Source organism: Hypanus sabinus, chromosome 9, assembly GCF_030144855.1.
Source record: "Hypanus sabinus isolate sHypSab1 chromosome 9, sHypSab1.hap1, whole genome shotgun sequence".
NCBI lineage: Eukaryota > Metazoa > Chordata > Chondrichthyes > Myliobatiformes > Dasyatidae > Hypanus > Hypanus sabinus.
The window spans coordinates 140,808,296-140,831,269 of record NC_082714.1 but is presented as its reverse complement, the minus strand read 5'-3'; the positions used below and the strand labels follow the sequence as shown (position 1 = coordinate 140,831,269).

General features: G+C 41.7%; 1 protein-coding gene across 7 annotated transcripts in view; it reads left to right on the top strand.

Annotated features, from left to right (window-relative positions):
• The window catches only part of ptprt (protein tyrosine phosphatase receptor type T), a 1,496,000-nt gene that overhangs the window by 1,152,704 nt on the left and 320,322 nt on the right, over positions 1-22,974 (top strand). The window lies entirely within an intron of this gene.

The following is a 22,974-nucleotide window of genomic DNA, read 5'->3' as shown; positions in this document are numbered from 1 at the left end:
AAAGATGAGTGGGGATCTCATTGAAGCCTCTTGAATGTTGAAAGGCCTAGACAGAGTAGATGTGGAAAGTATGGTTTCTGTGGTGGGAGAGTCTAGGACAAGAGGGCACAGCCTCAGGATAGAGGGGCGCCCTTTTAAACGGAGATGCGGAGAAATTTCTTTAGCCAAAGGGTGGTGAATTTGTGGAATTTGTTGCCACGTGCAGCTGTGGTTATTGGGAGTATTTCAGGCAGAGTTTGATAGGTTCTTGAATTTGCTGTTTTATGGCAGCAGTATAATGCAATACATAAAAATGACTGAAAATCCAAAAAGAAATTTATAAACAATATATCATAAAAAATAGGTATTGCAAGATAGTGAGATTTTGTTCATGGACCATTCAGATATCCGATGGCTAAGGGAAGAAGCTGTTTTTAATACACTGGGTGTATGTCTTTAATCTCCTGTACCTCCTCCCTAGCAGCAGTAATGAGAAAAGGGGATGTCCTGGGTTGAGGGTCCTCAGTGGTGGAACTCAGTGAAATTGATGGAACTAAATTTCAGACAAATGTTCACAAAGTCAATGCAAAACCCTTCAACAAACTGAATTTGTAGTTCATAATTCTGTGTATTGGAGATAGCTGTAAAAGGAAAGGATGCGTTTCAATAGGATTTTCTAACCACTCCTGTCAAGGTGCTCTTGATGTGATAAAGGATAGTAGCATTTTTACCTTCAAAGCAGCAAGCTGCCACCCAGCAGGCTCTTAAGCAGGTCTGACTAAGAATGACAAACGAAGTGTGTTGCATAGGCATTTCCTCAAAGACCAAGATCCTGCGTAAGAGGAGATCGAATAATCTCAGGTCACAAGCAATGTGTAGATCAGCTCATGTCAATCTATTCTATTTCATCTGATCAATGTACCTCTTCTATCCCTTCAAACATCAAACTGACAGTGCAACCCACCTCTCATCACCAGCCACAACAATATACTAGTCTACTTCCTGCCTTACTCTTAAAATGTGCCACACACATACCTCCTCCCTCGTGGTGAGTGAATTGAGCAAATCTATGAATAAAGCATTAAGAAATTTCACCTCCTTTCAGTTTGCAGTACATCTAAACCATCTCAATTATCATGCTATGTTGCATCTTCACCAATTGCCTTATACAATGTAGAAGCTATATGTTATTTTGCTTTCTCAGTAGTGACTTGATAATTCTGCCCTTTTCCTCATGGCAAACAAGGCAGCAAGTAGAATAAGGAACAAAATGAGGTCAATGGAAGGTGAACAAACACCACAGCTCCTTCCCAGTTAGATGAGCTAGCCTTGATGATGAATGACAAACTCAGAACAAGCAACATGGGAAATGCAAGCAACACACACAGATTGCTAATAGAACGCAGCAGGCCAGGCAGCATCTATAGGAAGAAGTATAGTCAACATTTCGAGCCGAGACCCTGGGTCTCAACCCAAAACTTCGACTGTACTTCTTCCTATAGATGCTGCCTGGTCTGCTGCGTTCCACCAGCATCTTGTGTGTGTTGCTTGAATTTCCTCGTGTTTGCATAACATGGGAAATGGATGGGCTGCCCACTTCCATTTGCAAGATGTCCATCTAAAAATCACACCTTCACTTATTAAATACACCTTTAGTCAAGATCAAACCTCAATTAGTATAGTTGGGGTTTTCTGTTGGGTGATCCAACTTTTCATTGCGATTCTTTTCCTCAATAGCTAGAATCTGCTCAATATCTTTGTGAAGTGTTATTCCAGAGCACAAATTTTAAACCAAATTGGGATAATTAGTGAGAGATCTGCCTGTATTTCGCAAGAAGAAGCAGGAGCAGGTACTGGAAGAAGATACAAGTCAAGAGTTCACTCACTGCAGATAGCCTTTCCCCCCTCTAATGACATTTTAATGACATAGAGCTTCAGTCTCACTAAAGTACTCTGTAAGAGGCAAAAATCCAAGAGATAATTTGTGACTAGTGGGCACTTTGTTATTAGACTCTAAAAGCGCAATTCTGTTCTACCATTCTCTGCAGATCTGACAAGTGCTTATTCAGCTGCCCTCTAGTTTTGGCTTTCATTACCAGTACCACCTGAGAGTGACATGAACACCAGACAGATGGACTAGTAGACTGCATGGGATGAAATCTTTAGGGCATTATTCCTCTGCAGCCATCCAAAGCACTTTAAATTAGAGACAACAATGAAACACTAGTCAATAGGGAAGACATTACATACTGTGAAAATGATGGCCAATATCAATTTGATGTCCCATCTCCTCCCTCATTACATTCTTTAAAAAATATACCCACCATGTTCCTGAAATCATTTTGAAACAACCAGTTTCAACAGTTGCCATAGAGTTATGTCATATAACCTTCTCCTCACAGACTTGAATTCCCAGTGGTAACCAGTCACGTGCAGTTCTTAATGTCCTCCTATTTTTGACAGCACCAAACCACTAGCTCTGCAGAAGGTTTTCAGTGAGCACCTCACAGAAGGAGCACTGTGATAAAACTTTCCTTTTGAAATTCACAATCGGTTGACACTTGATAAATTTGAAGGAACTGATTGTGTTTATGTAATACTTAAAGCCTTCATTGCTCTTGGCACTTACTCCTGCTATGTCTTTCTGGACAGACTTGTGCATCTGTCTTGTCAATAAGTCATTAACGTTAAATTTGCCTGAATGATTGCAGCCCATTGTAAAAGAGCTGAGACTGGAATTATCAGGATGGTTACTGCAAACTGAATCATTTGGTGTTTTCTCCTGTTTGACTGTTACATTTTGAAGCATAGAGCTATTAATTTATTCTAGGACATTCCATAGCTTGTGATATTTCTTCCTCTTTTTCTCTTTCATTTGATGTAAGGCTTTGCATCCTTTAATTCCTACAATGTTACTTTTGGTTTAATAGTTTAAGTGATTCCTTGGTTCTTGCTAAATTTGACTGCTTAAGTACTATGTAGTCAAAAGAAGATATAAACGTTTTTTAGAAGGTACAAGCACTTATTTAAGTCCATCTAGCCTGAACCATTAGTTATTTTATTAGAAACTACTAAACTATTAGTTTCAGTTTCAAAACCTAGGAGGATGTTTGACTGCCATATGATGAATGCTTTATGTAATATATAACCATATAACAATTACAGCACGGAAACAGGCCATCTCAGCCCTTCTAGTCTGTGCCGAACACTTACTCCACCTAGTCCCACTGATGAGTTGGGTTGCTCCTTGGTTCCTGAAAAATACATACTGGTATAGAAGATATAATAGGCTGTCGTAGTTAAGTCAGTACAAGTTCTGCTTTCTCTGTATTCAGCAGGTCAAAAAGCCTAAATGATTCTGGGGGGAGAAAATGTCCCCTTACATTGTTTGGGAACCAATTCTGGAGGAGAAACATGAGCATTAATATTTTTGTGATTCAGAGCCATAGAGTTTACTTGCGAAGTATGCAATGGAAATTGTAACACTGGATCTACTTCTTAATGAAAAGATTCAGATGATTCTAGTACACCTGCTATAATTCTTGCTGTTCCAAAATGTCCTTTCTCTCAACTCTACCAAAAGAGTGATAGTATTATCTTGTATTCAGGCAAATTAATAACAAACAAAGAATTCCCAAGTTTAATTTAGTTTTCCTTGCAAACACTTAAAGAGAAGGTAATTAAGATGCACTTTGGCCCTTGGTCACTTGGTATTGATATGATTTATGATTATCACATGACTCCATATCTGAGAAAGTTATTAAAGCTCTGGGGTTTTATCTTTGCTGTCCCGAATCATCCAAATTTAATTTTTATATACATGTAATAGGGTAATAGACTGCAGCATTTAACCACGAAAACATATCACTTGTTCATTCCCGAAATAAATGTAAAAATTGTTAAATCAGTTGATTGGATCTATGAATGCATTAAAATTCATGCTTAATCCGTTAAAATCTCCACTCAGTCATGGTATATTTAAATCTTGAAATTCCACAATGTCCCTTTATTCCTTTCTGATAGATTCATGTTGTGAGTACATTATGAACACACTTCTAATGAAAATGAAGATTTTATATGTAATTAATTAATATTGTCTACTGTATAAAAATTACAAAGATCTCAAATGAACTATTCTTGAAAGCTGAACACAGAAGTTAAATGTGTGTGGAAAGTAAAGTGATCATATACTGCAAAGCAATAGAAATTGAAATGAGGAGCTGAGTGTTTAAGATGGATTGTTCCGACAAAAAGGTCTTTGACCTGAAAATTTGACCTCTTGTCTGCTTATTTTCCCACAGATGTAGCCTGACCAGCTGAGGATGTCTAACATTTTCTGTTTCTTTTTAAATTTCCGGCATAAATTTTCTATAATCAAACCATGGATTATTTTTGTGCCACTCAGCAATGATCTATTATCATGTTCACTGTGCATATTAAAAGTTTGGGATAAATTTCCATGAGAGAGCTCTTTAGCAAAAATCACTGGGTGTGGAATGCCACTCTAATCTAGACCTACAAAATGAAGTGAGCTTCTAGCAGAAATTTGATTTGAAATCATGTCTTCTCGAAGTCATGCAGTCAGTCTTGCTATCGCTGAATGGTCTTGGCATATGTTGTTGACAGTTGCTTTATTTATGGCGTAGTACGCGATTTCGTTTTGCATTATAAATGTAATGGGCCCCGAGAGTCCAGTCAATTCTAGTTTGGCTGAGATTGGATATACATGAACTTCCACAATCTTTTCTTATAATTTGAAAGCTATTTTACTGGAAGAAGCTTTGAATATAGGAAAGGCACTTGCATATTTCTGTTAAATGAGTTACTTTGGTGGCCTTCAAAAAAGATTGAAAACTGAAATATACTTGTTTTTGTTTTAACCTACTAAAAGACAGTGGAAAATGTGGAAGCTCTATTCTGTTGTCACTGTTAATGATCTTCATTCATGAATGCATTTACACATCCTTGATCTTCACAGGCAACTGTAATCTACAGTAATGAGAAAGGGATATTAGGGGTGCATGGTTATAGTGGAGGTGAAACATAGGAGAGTGAAAATTGCAGGAAAATATAAATACTTAGATTAATGGCCTTTTGTATTGGGAATAATGGTGAAGGTTTGTAATTTACAAAACATTAACCTCTTTGAATGATGTCACCAAATATTCAAATGAAATTTAAGTGGTATACATTTGTTATTTCACCTGGCAAATCTATCATGATATAACATATTTTAAATTGGATCATTAAGCATTTTATAACAATGACTGATTTTTGCGGCTTAGAAGCAGTTTTGTTAAACCTGAGCGGTCCCTTTATCATTACACTTTACGAATACTAACTATATAGAATGCCTTGTGGTCAATTTAAATTCAGTTGCTGATGGTGAGGAACATTGTACATTGCGAAATGATTCCAAGTTTCAATTTTCAGCTAAGAGGAGGCCAATCTGAAATGATTCATTTTCTTTTTTTCTCTGCCTTTTGGAACTATTGGAGGGGGCAATTTTGACCCACTGGCCCGGAGAGAACAAAGAGTTTCATCTTTCCGTGCTATGTTTCTCCCAGTGACCAAGCCATTAAATTTGTAGTATGGTCTACTTATAATTATGCAGACATATCACATGATTTGCCTAATTAATGTCAATGCTTAATAGATGAATCTAAGATCAGTAAGGACATTTTTTGTGTATATTGTGCTGTTCTTTTGTTGCATTACAACAGATCTCACAATATATGATAGGGATGATAAACCTGATTCTGATTCTGGTATGACTATAGATCAATTAGAAAATAATAACAGCTGAGCCACTTTATCTTCATAGCCAGGTATTAAATAATCCCTGCTGCTAACTGGTCTTTCTAAAAAGAAATAAATTTCCAATATGTTACTAATTCTTCCCTGAGCCAATTATATTTCACTGCCAGTTTCACCTTGCGGTCCCTCCCACTGCCAAGGAGTTAGTTTGCAATCAGCATGAGTAGATCATCCTTTTAAAATTAATTTTTAGGAATTCAAGTGTCACAGCCAAAGCCAAAAATTTGTTGCTGATCTTTAATTACCTTTGAGAAAATTATAACGAGCAACTTTCTTAAACGTTTTAGTCTTTTGTTTTTGTGGTTATGTACAACTGAATCGTATGTTAGGTCATTTCAGAGGGAGGAGAGGAATATGCAATTTAATGTGAATTAGAGTCACATACATGACAGAATGAGTAAAGCATCAGATTTCTTTACCTGAAGGATATTAATGATCAATATAAATTTTATTGAGAGTCTAGTCATTTCATAGTCCCTATTCACATTCATAAATTCCAATATTTGTAACTGAATTTAAATTTCCCCACTGCTTTTGATGTCATTTGGTCTCATGTCTTTGGACCTACCCTGCATTCCTAAATTAGTAGTCTGGTAAAATAACCACTAGACTATCAGTGTACCATGTTATTTTAATGAGATCGATGATCAAACTGACCGGCTACAGATCTCATTATGCTAAGCAATGAAGTTTAGTTTGGAAATCATCCAGCAATTCAATTGTTCATTGAAAATCACCTCTGCACCCTAAAGCATGCTTCATCCAATATGGTTTCACTGTCCTTTGTTACTGATGTGAAGTCAGTACATGCATAGGATTGTTGAAGTTATGCTGCTGTTGACCAGATTATTAACCATTGCACTTTTTACATGGTTGATCTCATAGGTGTAGAATGAACAGAAGACCCGAATGGATTTATGATTGCACAGTGAAATTTCTCACTGCCAATCAGAATTAGATTTAATATCACTGGCATTTGTTGTGAAATTTATTGAATTTGCAGCAGCAGTACAATGTAATACCTAATAACAGAGGGAAGAAACTTTGAGTTACAGTAATTATGTATATATTAAATAGTTAAATTACCGTAATTAAGTACTGCAAAAATGCATTTTTTTAAGTAGTGAGGTAGTGTTCATGGGTTCAGTGTCCATCCAGAAATCAAATGGCAGAGGGGAAGAAGCTGTTCCTGAATCATTGAGTGTGTGCCTTCAGGCTTCTGTACCTTCTTCCTGATGGTAGCAGGGCATGTTCCGCGTGATGGATGCTCTTAGTGATGGATGCCGCCTTTTTGAGGCATCGCTCTTTGACGATGTCCTGGATACTACAGTGACCATGATGGAGCGGCCAAAGTTCCAATGGATATTGGTCACCAAAAGTTCTCTATTTAACTGCATTGAAGCATAAAAATGTAGTTAGCTATTCCATCATCATTTCTCACCCAAATGAAAAATAACTGTTTTGATCAATCCCATATTCCACCCAAGTACCTAATGTGTTATCCACCTGCTACTTAAACGTGCAAGATTTTCTGCCTCTGGTGCCCCATGTCAAGCAGCAAGTTTCCTGATTGGTAAATTGGTTTATTGTTGTCACATGTACAGAGATACAGTGAAAACATGGAGCAATTCATTACAGCAGTGCATTAAGGTAGTACAATTTCAAACAGATTGCAGAATAAATTGTATTGTTACAGAGAAAGTGCAGGGGATGTAGACATTAAAGTGCATGGTCATAATAAGGTAGATTGAAAGGTCAAGAATCTATCTTATTATATTGTGAGGGTCAAAGGAGACTTGCCAAATTTCTTTAATCTCCTGAGGAAGTAGAGGCACTCGTGAACGTTTTTGGCTGTGATATCAACATGGTTGTACAGGTTATTGGTGGTGTTCACTTCTGGGAAGTAGAAGTTATCAACTCTTTCAATCACAACATCTTTGATGTGGACAGGAGCATGTACACCACCCGCTTCCTGAAGTCAATGACCAATTCTTTAGCTTTCTGATATTGAGAGAAAGGCTGTTGTCATGATACCATGTCACTAAGCTCTCTGTTTCCTTACTGTACTCTGACTCATCATTATTTGACATAAAGCCCACCATGGTGATACCATCTACAAATTTGTAGATGGAGCTGGAGCACAATCTGCTCATGCAGTCATGAGTGTACAAGGTGTAGAGCAGGGGACTAATGATGCAGCTTTGTGGAGCACCAATGTTGAAGATAATTATGGCAGAACCATTGCTGCTTATCCTACTGTTTGCAGTTTCTTGATCAGGAAGTCAAAGATCCTTTTGCAAAGGAGGTATTGACTCCAAGGTCTAGAAATTTGGTGGTAAGATTTCTTGGAATGACTTAATTTAGAGCAGAGTTATAGTCAATAAATACGTGTCTTTACTGTCCAAATGAGTGTAGAGCCAAAGAGATATCATAGTCCCGTTTCAGCAGTAGGTGGGTTTTCAAGGTTGTCTGGAAGGCAAAGTTCTCAAAGCACTTAATGATGGTGGATGCCAGAGCCTCTGGTGGTAGTCAGTAAGGCATGTTACCTTGTTTTTTTTTCAGCACCAGGATGATAATGATTTTTTTTAAGTAGAAAGGAGCCTCAAATTGAAGCAGGGAGAAGTTAAAAATGTCTGTCAATGCCCCCACCAACTAATTTGCACAGGATCTCAGGACTTGGCTAGGACCACCATCTGACCTCGTTGCTTTCCACAGTTCACTCTGACAGATCTTACATCCACAAGGATGACTGTGGGTTTAGGTGCATCGGAGGCTTTTGGGGTGGGTGGTGAAATTTTAGTCCCCTTCTATAGAAAACAGACAGACAGACAGACATACTTTATTGATCCCGAGGGAAATTGGGTTTTGTTACAGCCACACTAACCAAGAATAGTGAAGAAATATAGCAATATAAAACCATAAATAATTAAATAATCGTAAGTTAATCATGCCAAGTGGAAGTAAGTCCAGGACCAGCTGATTGGGTCAGGGTGTCTGACACTCCGAGGGAGGAGTTGTAAAGTTTGATGGCCACAGGCAGGAATGACTTCCTATGACGTTGAGTGTTACATCACAGTGGAATGAGTCTCTGGCTGAATGTACTCCTGTGCCTAACCAGTACATTATGGAATGGATGGGAGTCATTGTCCAAGATGGCATGCAACTTGGACAGCATCCTCTTTTCAGACACCACCGTCAGAGAGTCCAGTTCCACCCCCACAACATCACTGGCCTTACGAATGAGTTTGTTGATTCTGTTGGTGTCTGCTACCCTCAGCCTGCTGCCCCAGCACACAACAGCAAACATGATAGTGCTGGCCACCATGGGTAGACAAAGAATATATTAAACTCATCAGGGAGGGATTTGCCATTGTCAACAATGCTGCCCATCTTTGTCTTAAGCTTTCCACAGTCGGTGGCTGGTCTAGAATTCAAATTTGCACTGTAAATGCCTTTTGACATCCATGGTAGCTTTAAAAAGGTCATATCTCAATTTCTTGCAAATATCATGGTCACCTGATTTGAATGCTGCAATCTTAGACTTCAGTCTTGGGGAACATAGCCTCAAAATTTGGGGGGAGTAGATTTAGGATGGAGATGAGGAGGAACTGCTTTTCCCAGAAAAAGGTGAATCTGTAGAATTCTCTGCTCAATGAAGAAGTGGAGTCTACCTCAGTAAATATATTTAAAACAAGTTAGAATAGATTTTTGCATAGTAGGGGGTTTAAGGGTTATAAGGAACAGGCAGGTAGGTGAAGATGAGTCCATAGCTAGATCAGCCATGATCTTATTGAATGACGGAGCAGGCTCGATGGGGCAGATGGCAGGGAGTAGATCTCCCAATTCATTATGATTTCTGGTTTGGAAATACCCAGATTGTCCTCTTTGACACACTGTTCCAAAACACTTGCTGATAAAGTCCACGATGGCAATGAAGTACTCATCTCGGCTAGCTCATTAGTCTTTGGACATAGACCAGTCTACCAGCTCAACATTGAGGCTCATCTATTTCCTCTGATCAGCACTGAATCTCACCTTTCAGCTTCTGTTTGTATGTAGGGAGAAGAAGCAAAGTTTTATTTGCCAGTGTGTTTTGGTAAGTTCTTTTGATGGCTGTGTGGCAGTAGTCAAGGGTGTTTGAGGCCCAGGTGGGACAGGAGATATGCTGGTAATATTTTGGTAATACAGTCTTGAAGTTAACCTGGTTGAGGTCATCGGCAAAGATGGAGGCAAAGTATGGGTGAGCTGTTATTTCCAAAATTCCTTTTAAGCCTTCAAGTGATTCCCTTGTAAGGAGATCTCTCTTCATTAAGCTCGCAACTAAAAGTGATCATCCTTTCCTACCTTGAGTAGCTGGCCCTCAGCAACCTTCAATCAAGCACAGTATCCCAGCAGTAACTATAGACTGTGGGCAGTCTCTTCTGGAGGATGTGCACCAGGTTCACTCCTGACAGGCTTTGGGGGAAAGGTTGGGAAGAGATTTGCCCTTTGTATTGTATACTTTAAATGATTAAGAAGCAGAAGTATTGTTACGAAACCCCGTAACTGGGTCACTTACCAGCAAAGATAGAGAGGTCCGTTGAAGTCTGTTGGTACTATTTTTTAAAGTATTTATTGATAAAGGGGCACAAAAATAAGATCAATGCAAACATACAGATAATATACGTTGTCAATACTGAATCTAAAGCACGGGTATAATAAGAATCAATAAGAAATAGCTCTATCGTTGTCTAGGGGATAATGTATTGTCCGATGGAAATATAACAGTCACTGTTAGTTCGTTCAAGCTGCAGCATTTTGGGTTTAAGAGAGAGGCATTTTAAACTTGCCCAGGTCTTTTATGAGGCCAATCAGTTGAGTCAGGGGAGTGGGTTTCCCCGTTGTTAGCTAAAAGCCATTTTCCATGGTTCCAGCCACCAATTCCAGCAACGGAAGTGAACGCACGTGGCCTCCTTCAGATGACTTCCTGCTATTACGTGGTTGCTTAACGTTTCTTCTGGTGCGTCCGAGGGGCTGCTCCTACAGACCCTCTTTTATCCTGACTCGCAGGGTCGTAGATGTCAATCAGGTTGGGAGTGATGCAATTTCTCCCTCAACCAGCCCACTTTGCCTGAGGGCGTTCACATAGCATAGTCTCCAATCCACAACTTCGCCTTCCGGAGACAATGGCCATGTCCCATAGCTTTACATCGCCGGGGAAACGAGACATTCTGCACATCTCTCTCTCATTTCCTGGGCCCCTTGACCCAACCCAACAGTGATCTTGCGATTCTCACAAAGGAGGGGGCTACCCCGCACCCTTCGGCCCCTCCGAGCTGTGGTACATTCATAACAGTATAAAAAGTTAAATAAAACAGTATAGAAATAATTATAAGAATTAAACTAAAATAAATATATCCCCATCCTTCATTTCCTAATCTGCATGCTGAAATTTCCCAATGAAATCAGTGCAGGCTCCTATGCAGTTTCTGGTCTGGCCTACTGAAGGATCTCTGAGGTAATTTCCCACCATAATGCTAGGGATTGCAGCAAGATTGGGCCCTGCCACTGGGCTCCATATGACAGCTGCTGTACCATCTGTCAGTCATTAACTTTTAGACTTCCCAAGCAGAGCTGCCAAATCTCGTCAGTGAAGTTCAGCCCAATGTTATGGTACAACACTACATATAACCTAGCTTACTTACAATTACAGGTAATTAGTTGATGTTACTCGACAATAGCAAAAAAAACACCTGATCCAAAAAAAAACTAACACTGCTGTAGTTAATTATTTCTGAATTATTTCCAGAGACTTTAGATTCTCTGCTCAATCTGGAAACCCACGATGAAGTGACCTAGTTTGTGATCCTCAATCTAACCACCACAAGTAAAGTTGTGTTCATGATCATGATAAAGTTGTGTTCATGATAAAGCAACTATCTCAAAATACTTCCTTGCAGCCAAAATCCCCCTAAAATCTTCAAAACGCTAATCTTTTTACCCTGCTTCGCCTTCTCTGAATTATTCTAGTCCTCAAACAACACTCTGCTTCTTAGTAACAATAGCTGTAGACAGTGGAGTCTAACCAGGGTACAGTAAAATTCACCTTCCTGTTGTTATTGATGAGCAGTTCAAGAATGTCTATGCTGGCACTGGGGGCTCTCAAGATGAGTGTTCACCAAGTGGACTTAATTAATGTGGGGAAACACTAGAAATCACAGGTAGCTAAATCCTATCATTTCCAGACCTGGGACTTTGTATCATTTGTATCATTTAACATTTTTCCTTTGAAGAGTATGCAAAGAGTTTCTTGATAGATATGGAAATATCACACTGTTCAAATAAATAAATGTAAGGTTGAATTGGCAGAAGTATAACTAATTATTCAATTCTGTAATTCATAGCTCATAGTTATATGAGCTTTATGGCAACATTAATAAATCTGACATCTACATTCATCCCTTGTGTGTGGGAAATCCCTTCAAAATCCTTTCCAAAAAAATATGCCTGCTTCATCAGCTCTAAGAAGATTGTACATTCAAGGAAAATACTCTGCCATTCTATTCAAAATACGTGGACAGTCAAAGGGAATTGTATTATAATATGCTTTTGTAGATTATTGCTTATCTCTTAATGCATTGCTTAATGATTGGTGATGGATCACAAACGCAAAATCCAAAGTGAAAAATTTTAAATACGTGTACATGTCTCTATGATTGGCAGTAAGAATGGATATTCATGTCACAGTTTCTTTTCTCTAAGCATAACTTCAAGCAGAAAAGTGGCAGCTATAAGTTGCAGTGATGCTGTATTCATGCTGGTTTTACTATATTGTCTACTTACCTGTATGAGATTTTACTGCTTGGCAGTCAGAAGAGTATCAGAAATAGTAGATCTTGAGCTTAGAGAGAGAAGACCAATGAAAAACAGTAGAGGTTTTAAGCGTTGAGAAAGACGTTGTTTCGAATGTATTTATTTATTTTGTTTTATCCTGTACCAAAAACCTTCTGTTTGTTAGATTTCAATTTTTACTTTGGCTACTTTAACCTCAGGATATACATTCAAGTTGCTGAGAAAGCAATTTTAAATGATATTTGAACAAACTTAGTTGTTCATACTCTTTTTTGTCAGTAGCTTCTGGGTAACTTCTGTGTCTTGGCAGAGTTCCTGCCAACTCAGAAATTTGGGGTAGTTTTGTAATACAATGCAGCATTGTATTAATCTTCTATTTGGTCAAGAGGGTAATGTGTCATATTGTGGTGAATTACATATACCTGTGTGGACACACCCCCCCCCCCCCTCCGCTGACTGCTCCTGTGGCTCCTCCCACAGACCCCTGTATAAAGGCGATTGGAGGCACTGCTCCTCCCCCAGTCTCCAGGATGTTGTGTGGTGGTCTCTTGCTGCTAATTGTGGTCTCTTGCAGCTAATAAAAGCCTATTGTTCGCCTCCCGTCTCCGAGAGTTATTGATGGTGCATCAATTTTATTAGCTGCAATTTTAAAACATGGAGAGTATTTTACGACCAGACAAATTGGACATTGATCCTCAATCTCCCGAAGCAGCCATTGCCTTTGAACTCTGGCTTGCGTGCTTCCAATCGTACCTGGAAGAGATTCCCATGACTGAGCCTGCTATCATGCACAGAGTTCTCCTCTCCAGAGTCAGTCCCCAGGTGAACTCCCTCATCAGGGACCTGCTGACCTACCAAGGGGCACTGAACGCCCTCAAAAGACAGTACCTGTGGCCAGTGAACAACGTCTACGCAAGACATCGCTTAGCGACGCGGTGGCAGTGGGCCAGAGAGTCGAGCGCTGAGTTTGTCCGGGCCCTGCAGACACTCGTGCGGGCCTGCGACTGCAGGGGACTGACAACGGAACAGCATGCGGAGCTCCTGGTACGAGACGCCTTCGTTACGGGAATCAGGTTAGTGTACATGTGCCAGCGGCTGCTGGAAAACACCGATCTTACCTTACAGTTGGCGATTGAGCTGGCCAACACGCTGGAGGCTGCTCTACACAACGCTGACGCTGTCCAGCCGCACGATCTCCCGCTGGTCCCATGGACGCTGCAGACCCTGCCACCCGCTGGCGAAACGACCACAGCTGCTGCCAATCACGAGTCCGTGAACTCCCCACAACCCTCTAGTGAATCGACCATGGCTGCTGCCAGTCGTGAGCCCGTGAAGTCCGCGCAATCGACCATGGCTCCTGCCAGTCGCAAGTCCACGCAGTGTTACTTCTGTGGACTCGAAAAGCACCCCCGAAAACGCTGCCTGGCCCGAGAAGCTACCTGCTCCAGCTGTGGAAAGAAGGGCCACTTTGCCAAGGCCTGTAAGTTTAAACCACGAGCGGGGTCGAGCAGCGCCGCGTGCGAGGCATGGGGGTCGCCATCTTGGTCGCCACCATCTTGCCTGCCCGCCTCATGCGAGGCATGGGGGTGGCCATCTTGGTCAGCACCACCTCGCCCCGCCTCCAACCCACGGGTGCTTACCAGGCACCAAGACGGTGATTCAACTCTGGCCTCCATAACCCTCGACCAAAGCGCTCCACACCAGCTTGCAAGGTCAATGATGGACATCCTGGTGGATGGACACAGGACCAGCTGCCTGTTTGACATGGGCAGCACTGAGAGTTTTATTCACCCAGACATGGTGCAACGCTGCAGACTCGTGACACAGCCGGTAAGCCAGAGGGTCACCATTTCCACAGACATCCGGGGGAGTTGTGTAGCGACATTGCTGGTGCAGGGCACAGAATATCGGGACTTTGCGTTACTGGTCATGCCTCAACTGTGTGCCCCTATGCTATTGGGGCTCGACTTCCAGAGCCACCTGAAAAGTGTGACAATGGAGTATGATGAGCCCCTCCGACCAATCACAGTCAGGAATCCTCAGTTTTGTGGGACTTCGTCATATACCCCGCTAATGACCACACACACACACACACACACACACACCGACCCGCACATCCCACCCAGCACCATGCCAACAGCTGTGTTACTGACACCACTTGGAGCCTCTCCACCGTCAAGATCCCTCCCCCACCGCTGTTCGCCAACCTGACCCCTGACTGTAAACCTGTGGCAACTAAAAGCAGGAGGTACAGCACGGGGGACAGGGCCTTCATTAAGTCAGAGGTGCAGCGGCTGCTCAGGGAGGGGATCATTGAGCCAAGCACAAGTCCTTGGAGGGCCCAAGGTTGTCGTTGTTCGGTCAGGGCAGAAAAATAGGATGGTCTTGGACTATAGCCAGACCATCAATAGGTTCACGTAGCTTGACGTGTACTCCCTACCCCACATCGCGGATATGGTCAACCAGATAGCTCAGTACAAGGTGTACTCAACCATAGACCTGAAATCCGCTTACCATCAGCTCCCCATCCGCCCGGAGGACTGCCCCTACACCGCCTTCAAGGCGGGCGACAGGCTCTATCACTTCCTGTGCATCCCCTTCGGTGTCACAAATGGTGTCTCTGTCTTCCAGAGGGAAATGGACCGGATGGTGGCCCAGTGTCAACTGAAGGCCACGTTCCCATATTTGGATAACATCACCATCTGCGGTCATGACTGGCAGGATCACGACACTAATCTCCAACGATTTTTCCAAGCAGCCAAAGCTCTTAATCTCACCTATAACAGGGTCAAGTGTGTGTTTGGAACCACCCGACTTGCTATTCTTGGGTATGTCGTGGAGAATGGGGTCATTGGCCCTGACCCCGACCGTATGCACCCCCTGTTGGAACTCCCTCTTCCCACCACCCTCAGAGCCCTCAAACGGTGCCTGGGCTTCTTTTCCTATTACACCCAATGGGTCCCTCATTACGCAGACAAGGCCCGCCCCCTGGTCAAGTCCACCGCATTTCCCTTCTCAGCCGAGGCCCACACGGCCTTCAGTTGCATTAAAGGGGACATTGCCAAAGCAACGATGCATGCGGTGGACGAGACCATTCCCTTCCAAGTAGAGAGTGACGCCTCAGACTTCATGCTGACTGCTACCCTCAATCAGGCAGGAAGGCCGGTAGCATTCTTTTCTTGCACCCTCCAAGGCTCTGAAATTCGGCACTCCGCGGTGGAGAAAGAAGCCCAGGCCATAGTGGAAGCTATTAGGCACTGGAGGCACTATATCGCCGGCAAAAGGTTCACCTTGCTGACCGACCAGCGCTCAGTTGCATTCATGTTCAGCAACCAACAGAGAGGCAAAATCAAAAATGATAAAATTTTGTGGTGGAGAATGGAACTCTCCACCTACAACTATGATATCCTGTACCGGCCTGGAAGGCTCAATGAGCCCCCGATGCCCTATCCCGGGGAACGTGTGGCAGCGCGCAGCTCAACAGGCTATAAGCCCTCCATGCAGATCTTTGCCACCCGGGGGTCACCCGATTTTACCATTTCGTGAAAGCCCGGAACCTGCCTTACTCCCTTCAGGACATCAGGACAATGACCAGGGACTGCCAAGTCTGTGCTGAGTGCAAACTGCACTTCTACCGTCCTGAAAAGGCACAACTTATTAAGTTATCACTGAGTGTCAACTTTAAGGGCCCCCTTCCCTCCACCGACCGCAATGTCTACATTCTCAACATAATCGACAAGTACTCACGGTTCCCCTTTGCCATTCCCTGCCCCGAAACCAATGCCACGTCCATCATAAAAGCCCTGCGCCAGTTCTTCACTTTGTTCAGATATCCCTGCTATATCCACAGTGATAGAGGGTCCTCCTTTATGAGTGACGAGCTGCGCCAGTACCTGCTGGCTAGGGGTATTGCTACTAGTAGGACCACGAGCTATAATCCTTGGGGGAATGGACAGGTGGAGAGGGAGAATGCCACTGTGTGGAAGGCCACACTCTTAGACCTTAAGTCAAAGGGATTGCCGGTCTCTCGCTGGCAGGAGGTCCTCCCCGAGGCACTCCACTCCATCCACTCCCTGTTATACACGTCCACCAATGCCACCCCTCATGAGCGACTCTTTTCTTTTCCCAGGAAGTCTGCCACTGGGACCACACTACCAGTTTGGTTGACGTCCCCAGGGCCAGTGCTGCTCTGGAAACATTCAAGGAGCAATAAATACTCCCCGATGGTCCAGAGGGTTCACCTACTTCATGTGAACCCCCAGTATGCCTACGTGGTCTTACCTGATGGGCGGGAGGACACGGTCTCTGTCCGCGACCTGGCACCCGCAGGAGCACCAGACCCCTACCCTGAGCACTCCACGGTGACTATGAACCCCGTACCCACCAGGGTGTATACCCACGAGACACCACGCACACCAAGCCCTACACAGACTCCTCACGACACTCCCATACCAGGCGCCTCGCACACGCATGTGGGATTACTGACGCCTAATGGACTGACACCTCAAGTCAGGCTGGAGCCAGCAAAACCACCGTCACCGGTGCCACGTAGATCGCAGCAACAGATACGACCACCTGATAGACTTAACCTGTAAATATACTTGTGAGAAACTTCTCCCGTGGGGACTCTCTTTTAAAACAAAGGCGGGGTGAATGTGGTGAACTACATATAACTGTCTGGACACGCCCCCCCTGCTGACTGCTCCTGTGGCTCCTCCCACTGACCCCTGTATAAAGGCAATTGGAGGCACTGCTCCTTCCTCAGTCTCCAGGATGCTGTGTGGTGGTCTCTTGCTGCTAATCGTGGTCTCTTGCAGCTAATCAAAGCCTATCGTTCGCCTCCCGTCTCCCAGAGTTATTGATGGTGCATCACATATGCATATGTAATACTTTGCAGCACAATAGATTATGTTTTGTTGCACTCTCACTGGAATCTGCTTTTATTTAAACAAATCAAAGAAATCAAGATGCTTTTACACATATGAATAAAATCATATCAGGTTTAATATCATCAACATATGGTGTGAAATTTGTTAACTTTGTGGAAACTGTACAATGCAATTCATGATAATATTGAAAATACTCTGACTTACTATATATATATATACACACACGTTAAGTAGTTAAATTAAGTAAGTAGTGCAAAAATAAAGATAAAAAAGTAGTGAGGTAGTGTTCATGGGTTCAATGTCTATTTTAGAAATCAGATGGCAGAAGACATTAGCTTGTCAGATTTTCTTCCAATTGGTAATTGTACTACCTACTCGGATTCTAGTACTCCAGATTTTCCAGTGTGAGTGAAGTGAGAGCTCTCTTAGGAGTTGAGTTGGACTGAGATGTTTTTGAGCTTGCCCTTCTTACCACTTCTGCACACCCCCCCCCCCCAAGGGATTAGTGTTTTAAGATTCAAATTAATTAGACAGATATAAAAGAGTATTGTCACTAACTTAATTTCATCAACTATTCCTGCCTGATCTGCCGAAAGGGGTACTGCTTATCACTGAGTTTGTTTGATCCACTGAAGTTACTTCAGGGTAGAAATACACATTTGGCTGCCGAACTCTACAGTAAAGCTATTGATTTTGTTTGAACAAACTTTAAGGGCAATTGATACCAAAGTCTCTCTCTCTCATATTTGCAAACAAAGATGAATTGCTACCCTTTAGTATTTTTCCCATTAGCCTGGGTAATACCATAGCAGATAGAATAGCTGTCTGTCAGAGTGAAAGCTCATTTCAACTGATGAATGAAAACCATTATTTTTATCACAATACTGTGTCAGAATTACCTACAAGTTCAGACTTCCATTCTATTAAAAAAGTGCTTAGAGATCTCCCATTGTGTCACTCCCAGAAAGTCAGAAGATAAAGCACAATGTAAAAGCAAATATATTTTTTAAAATGTTGTGCTTGTCTTATGGTAAATATAATGATGTAAGTCTTAGGATAACAACAGCTTCATTCCAAGTAGTGTGGTGTTCTTACTTTACTGCTCATGTAGAACTTAATTAAATTTTTCTTTCCTCTTATAGACTGCACTGTCTAATTGTTATCCCTCTGGGACATTTTAAAGTTAGTTCATGTTTCAGAACAGTTTATAAAATTGGCAGCAGTTTCATCAACTTCTTGATTTGCCAAGGATAAGCAAACCAACATCACTCTCCTCTCCCAAGTTAACATCCCAGAGTTTGAGTTCATGCTGCACTCAATTATTGTGCATGTCCGATAGCTGACTCACAAAATGGACCTGAGCTCACTCATGGGAAGAGATTTAATTAAGCTGACAAAGGAAAAGATTCGATGATGTGCTCAGTATAACATCTCTGCTGAGACCCATGGTATTCTGGCCAACTGCTGCTCAAAGAAGCGAAGGAACACAGGGGATGCTATCAAGAATACACAGGGAATTATGAGTAAGAGGCAAAAGAGTTATTCAATCTCCAACACTACCCATCTGCTTACCCAGTCAGGCACCTGTTCAGCTCCCTCATGAGCACTAGCCTCTGAAGTATCCAGCACGCCTTCAAGGAGCAATGTCTCAGAAAGGCGGCATTCATCATTAAGGACCCAATCACCCAAGACATGCCCTGTTATCATTGCTACCCTCAGGAATATAGGAGCCTGAATGCAGACTCAATGATTCGGAAACAGCTTCTCCCCCTCCCCGCCATTAGATTTCTGAATGGATATTGAACCCATGAACACCGTAATTCACATTATTTTTTTCTATTATTATGTATTGCATTGTACTGCTGCCACAAAGACAACAAATTCCATGGCATCTGCCAGTGATATTAAACCTGATTCTGATTATTGCTCCATTGATGCAAGAGTCTTATCTCCCCCAAATCAGTCTCATTTACCTCAGAACCCCAACGAGACCAGAGTGAAAGTAAAACATTTCTGATCCTAAGGAACTGTCTAAGAGGAAGATAAATGTTTGACTCTCAAGAAGAATAGGCAGTTTGAAATAATTTACCTTTCTAATTCTGTTCGTGATAAACAGTAAGAATTTTGAAAATGAGCATAATACTCTTTTTATATTGAACTCACCATATAAACGCAATGGCCATGAGGAGTTTGAGTGCTTGCAACAAGTCACTTATGTCCTGACACCCCAAAGAGTTTCTACCATCTTTTCAGTCACTGGTCAAGAATATGTTGGAATACACTTACTTGGCTGAGTGTGACACTGACTAGTCTTAAGCTCAACACCACTGAAGACAAAGCAGTCTACTTGGTCAGTATGCCATCAACCTCCCCAAATATTCCACTACTAGCTCACAATTACTGCATGTGAATGATCTGCAAAGTGCATGGCATTTTTTCGTTAAGTCAATTCTAACAGTGGGAAAACCTCTACTGGACAAACTGCAGTTGTTTAGAAATTTTCTGAAAAAAATCTGCTATAGTATGCAACATTTTATTGGTATAATAATAGACACAGAAACATAGAAAACCTACAGCACCATACAGGCCCTTTGGCCCACAAAGCTGTCCCAAACATGTCCTTACCCTAGAACTACCTATGCTTACCCATAGCCCTCTATTTTTCTAAGTTCCACGCATCCATCCAGGAGTCTCTTAAAAGACCCTATCCTTTCCGCCTCCACCACTGCTACCGGCAGCTCATTCCACATACTCAGCACTCTCTGAGTAAAAAATTTACCCCTGACATCTCCTCTGTACCTACTTCCAAGCAACTTAAACCTGTGCTCTCTTAATCAAGCAAGCTTAATGAGCCTTTTTTTTTCTTGAGGATAGGCAATAAAAACCAGCCCAGCCAGTAATTCCACTGTCGAGAAAAGTAATCAGAAATGGCAGTATCATTGTTTTTCTGTTATAGGATCAATACATGTTTAAAAAAAAAATCCCATGGAGGCAAATTTAACTTCCCTGAGAAACATGGGATCCAGTCAGATTTAATAACTGTTGTAATCACCTTGTTTTTATTATCAATGACCACACAGGATTTCTCTGGGTAGAAACAAGGCTGCAGTAGGCATTTCATATTGTAATGGGGGATCCCAATGTTTTGTTCAGAAGTTTTACTCCAACTATTTATACCTGTGTTGAAAGGTTTGTGACCCAAGATAATTCATTCTGCCCAACTCCCATATTTTGAACCTTCCTCTCAGGGCAAACTCATAATTGTGTTCATGATGCTTCCCGATTCCTGAAATACTCCCAATGCTAATGATACGTGTGGGTCCTTTTTACTTATAGAACCCAAATTCCAAAACCTACACAGCACGACCCGAGATCCCAGCACCTGCTTCTGGTGTTCTCAGTCCATGAAATAGCAGGATTTCATTTGAAATTTTTAACCTTTTGTTTAGTTTTTTTTCATCTTTGTTCAATGGTTTTCAATTGTAAAATGACTATTGATGTAAACAAATTCAATAAAAATTAATGAATGAAAATGCACCTGAGACCTAAACCCTATTCATAATTTGAACAAAATAATGGATGAATCAGGGATAAGAAATGTGCATGGTTCTTTATTCTAGATCTTTGTACATGTAGATACAGTATATTGGCATTTACTGAGTTCCATTATCAATGTCTTGTTCATTGTGATTAATTGTTGAAAACAACATGCTGCCAATATGTCTAACAGGAACTGAAAACAGGGCTCAACGGGAAAAGATTTAATTTTATAAAGAAAGGCTTAAAATTTAAAAAGACAGTGATTAAAGCCAATTCATTATCTGGCAATTGAGTGATGCAACTGTCAAATAAGACTGTGATAATAGACTGATTATGCTTATGATTATGATGCTGACGCTGATTCTGATGAGGGAAATTATGAATACTGAGAGAATAATAAATGGGGATTAGTGTAGTGAGCTGCATGATGGTTAGCCCAAACCCAGTGGACCAAAAGACCTATTTCTCTGCTGCATCACTTTGTAACTTAATGTTTAAAGTACAGTGGATTTCATCTTGGACACATTGCGACCAGTACATTTTGTTCAAGCATTACCAATAGCTCTGCAATGCTATAAAATTGTGTATTAGTTCCTAATATTTATTGACAGGGGAACTTAACCGCTGTGTTCTTTCAATTGACTGCAAATGAACAAAATTAGTGCAGATAATGGACTGTGTTCACACAGTGCTTGATATAAATTTACTTTGAACTTGATAAAAGTTTTGTACATGTATGCCACCATATACAAACCTGAGATTCCTTTTCTTGCAGACAGTCACAGTAATACAAGAAACACAATAGAGTCAATGAAAAGTCACATCCAACAGAGCAGACAACCACCAATGTGCAAAAAATGCAACAATCTGTGAAAATACAAAAAGGAAGAGGATAAAAAGAAATAATAACAAATAAATAAGCAGTAAATATCGAGAACATGAGGTAAAGGGTCCTTGAAAATGAGTTCGTAGGTTATGGGAATAGTTCAGCAATGGGGCAAGTGGAGTTATACTCTTAGGTTCAAGAGCCTGATAGTTGAGGGGTAATGACTGTTCCTGAACCTGGTGGTGTGAGTTCTGAGGCTCCTGTACCTTCTTCTTGATGGCAGCTTTGAGAAGAAAACATAGTCTGGACAGTGAGGGTCCTTGATGATGGACACCATGTACATGTACTCAATGGTGGGGAAGGTTTTACCCATGATAGACTGGGTCATATTCACTACCTTTTGTAGGCTTTTCCTTATAAGAGCATTGGTGTTTCCATTGTATGCTGTGATACAACCAATCAATATACTCTCCACCACACATCCATAGAAGCTGTCAAAGTTTTAGCTGACATGCAAAATCTACACAAACTTTTAAGAACATAGAGGTGCTGCATGCTTTCTTCATAATATCCCTTAAATCCTGGGCCCACAATAAGGTATCTGAAAAGTTAACACCAAGGAATTTAAAGTTACTGACTCTCTCCACCACTGACTCCCCGAATGAGGCCTGGCTTACGGAGCTCCAGTTTCCTTCTCCTGAAGTCAATAATCATCTCCTTGGTCTTGCTGATATTGAGTGAGATGTTGTTGTTTTGGCACCACAGCCATATTTTCAATCTCCCTCCTGAAAGCGGATTTGTCACTATTCTTGATTTGGCCAATGACAATAACATTGGAACTGTGCTTAGCCTCACAGTCATTAGTATAAGGCAATTAGAGCAGGGGGCTAAGCACAATCATGTGGCACACCAGTGCTGAGTGTGATTGTGGAGGAGATGCTGTTGCCAATCTGAACTGACAAGGATTGCAAGTGTGGAAATCGAGAATCCACTTGAATAAAGAGGTACTGAGGCCTAGGACTTGAAGCTTACTGATCAGTTTTGAAGGGATGATAGCACTGAATGCCAACCTGTAGTCAATAAAGAGTATTG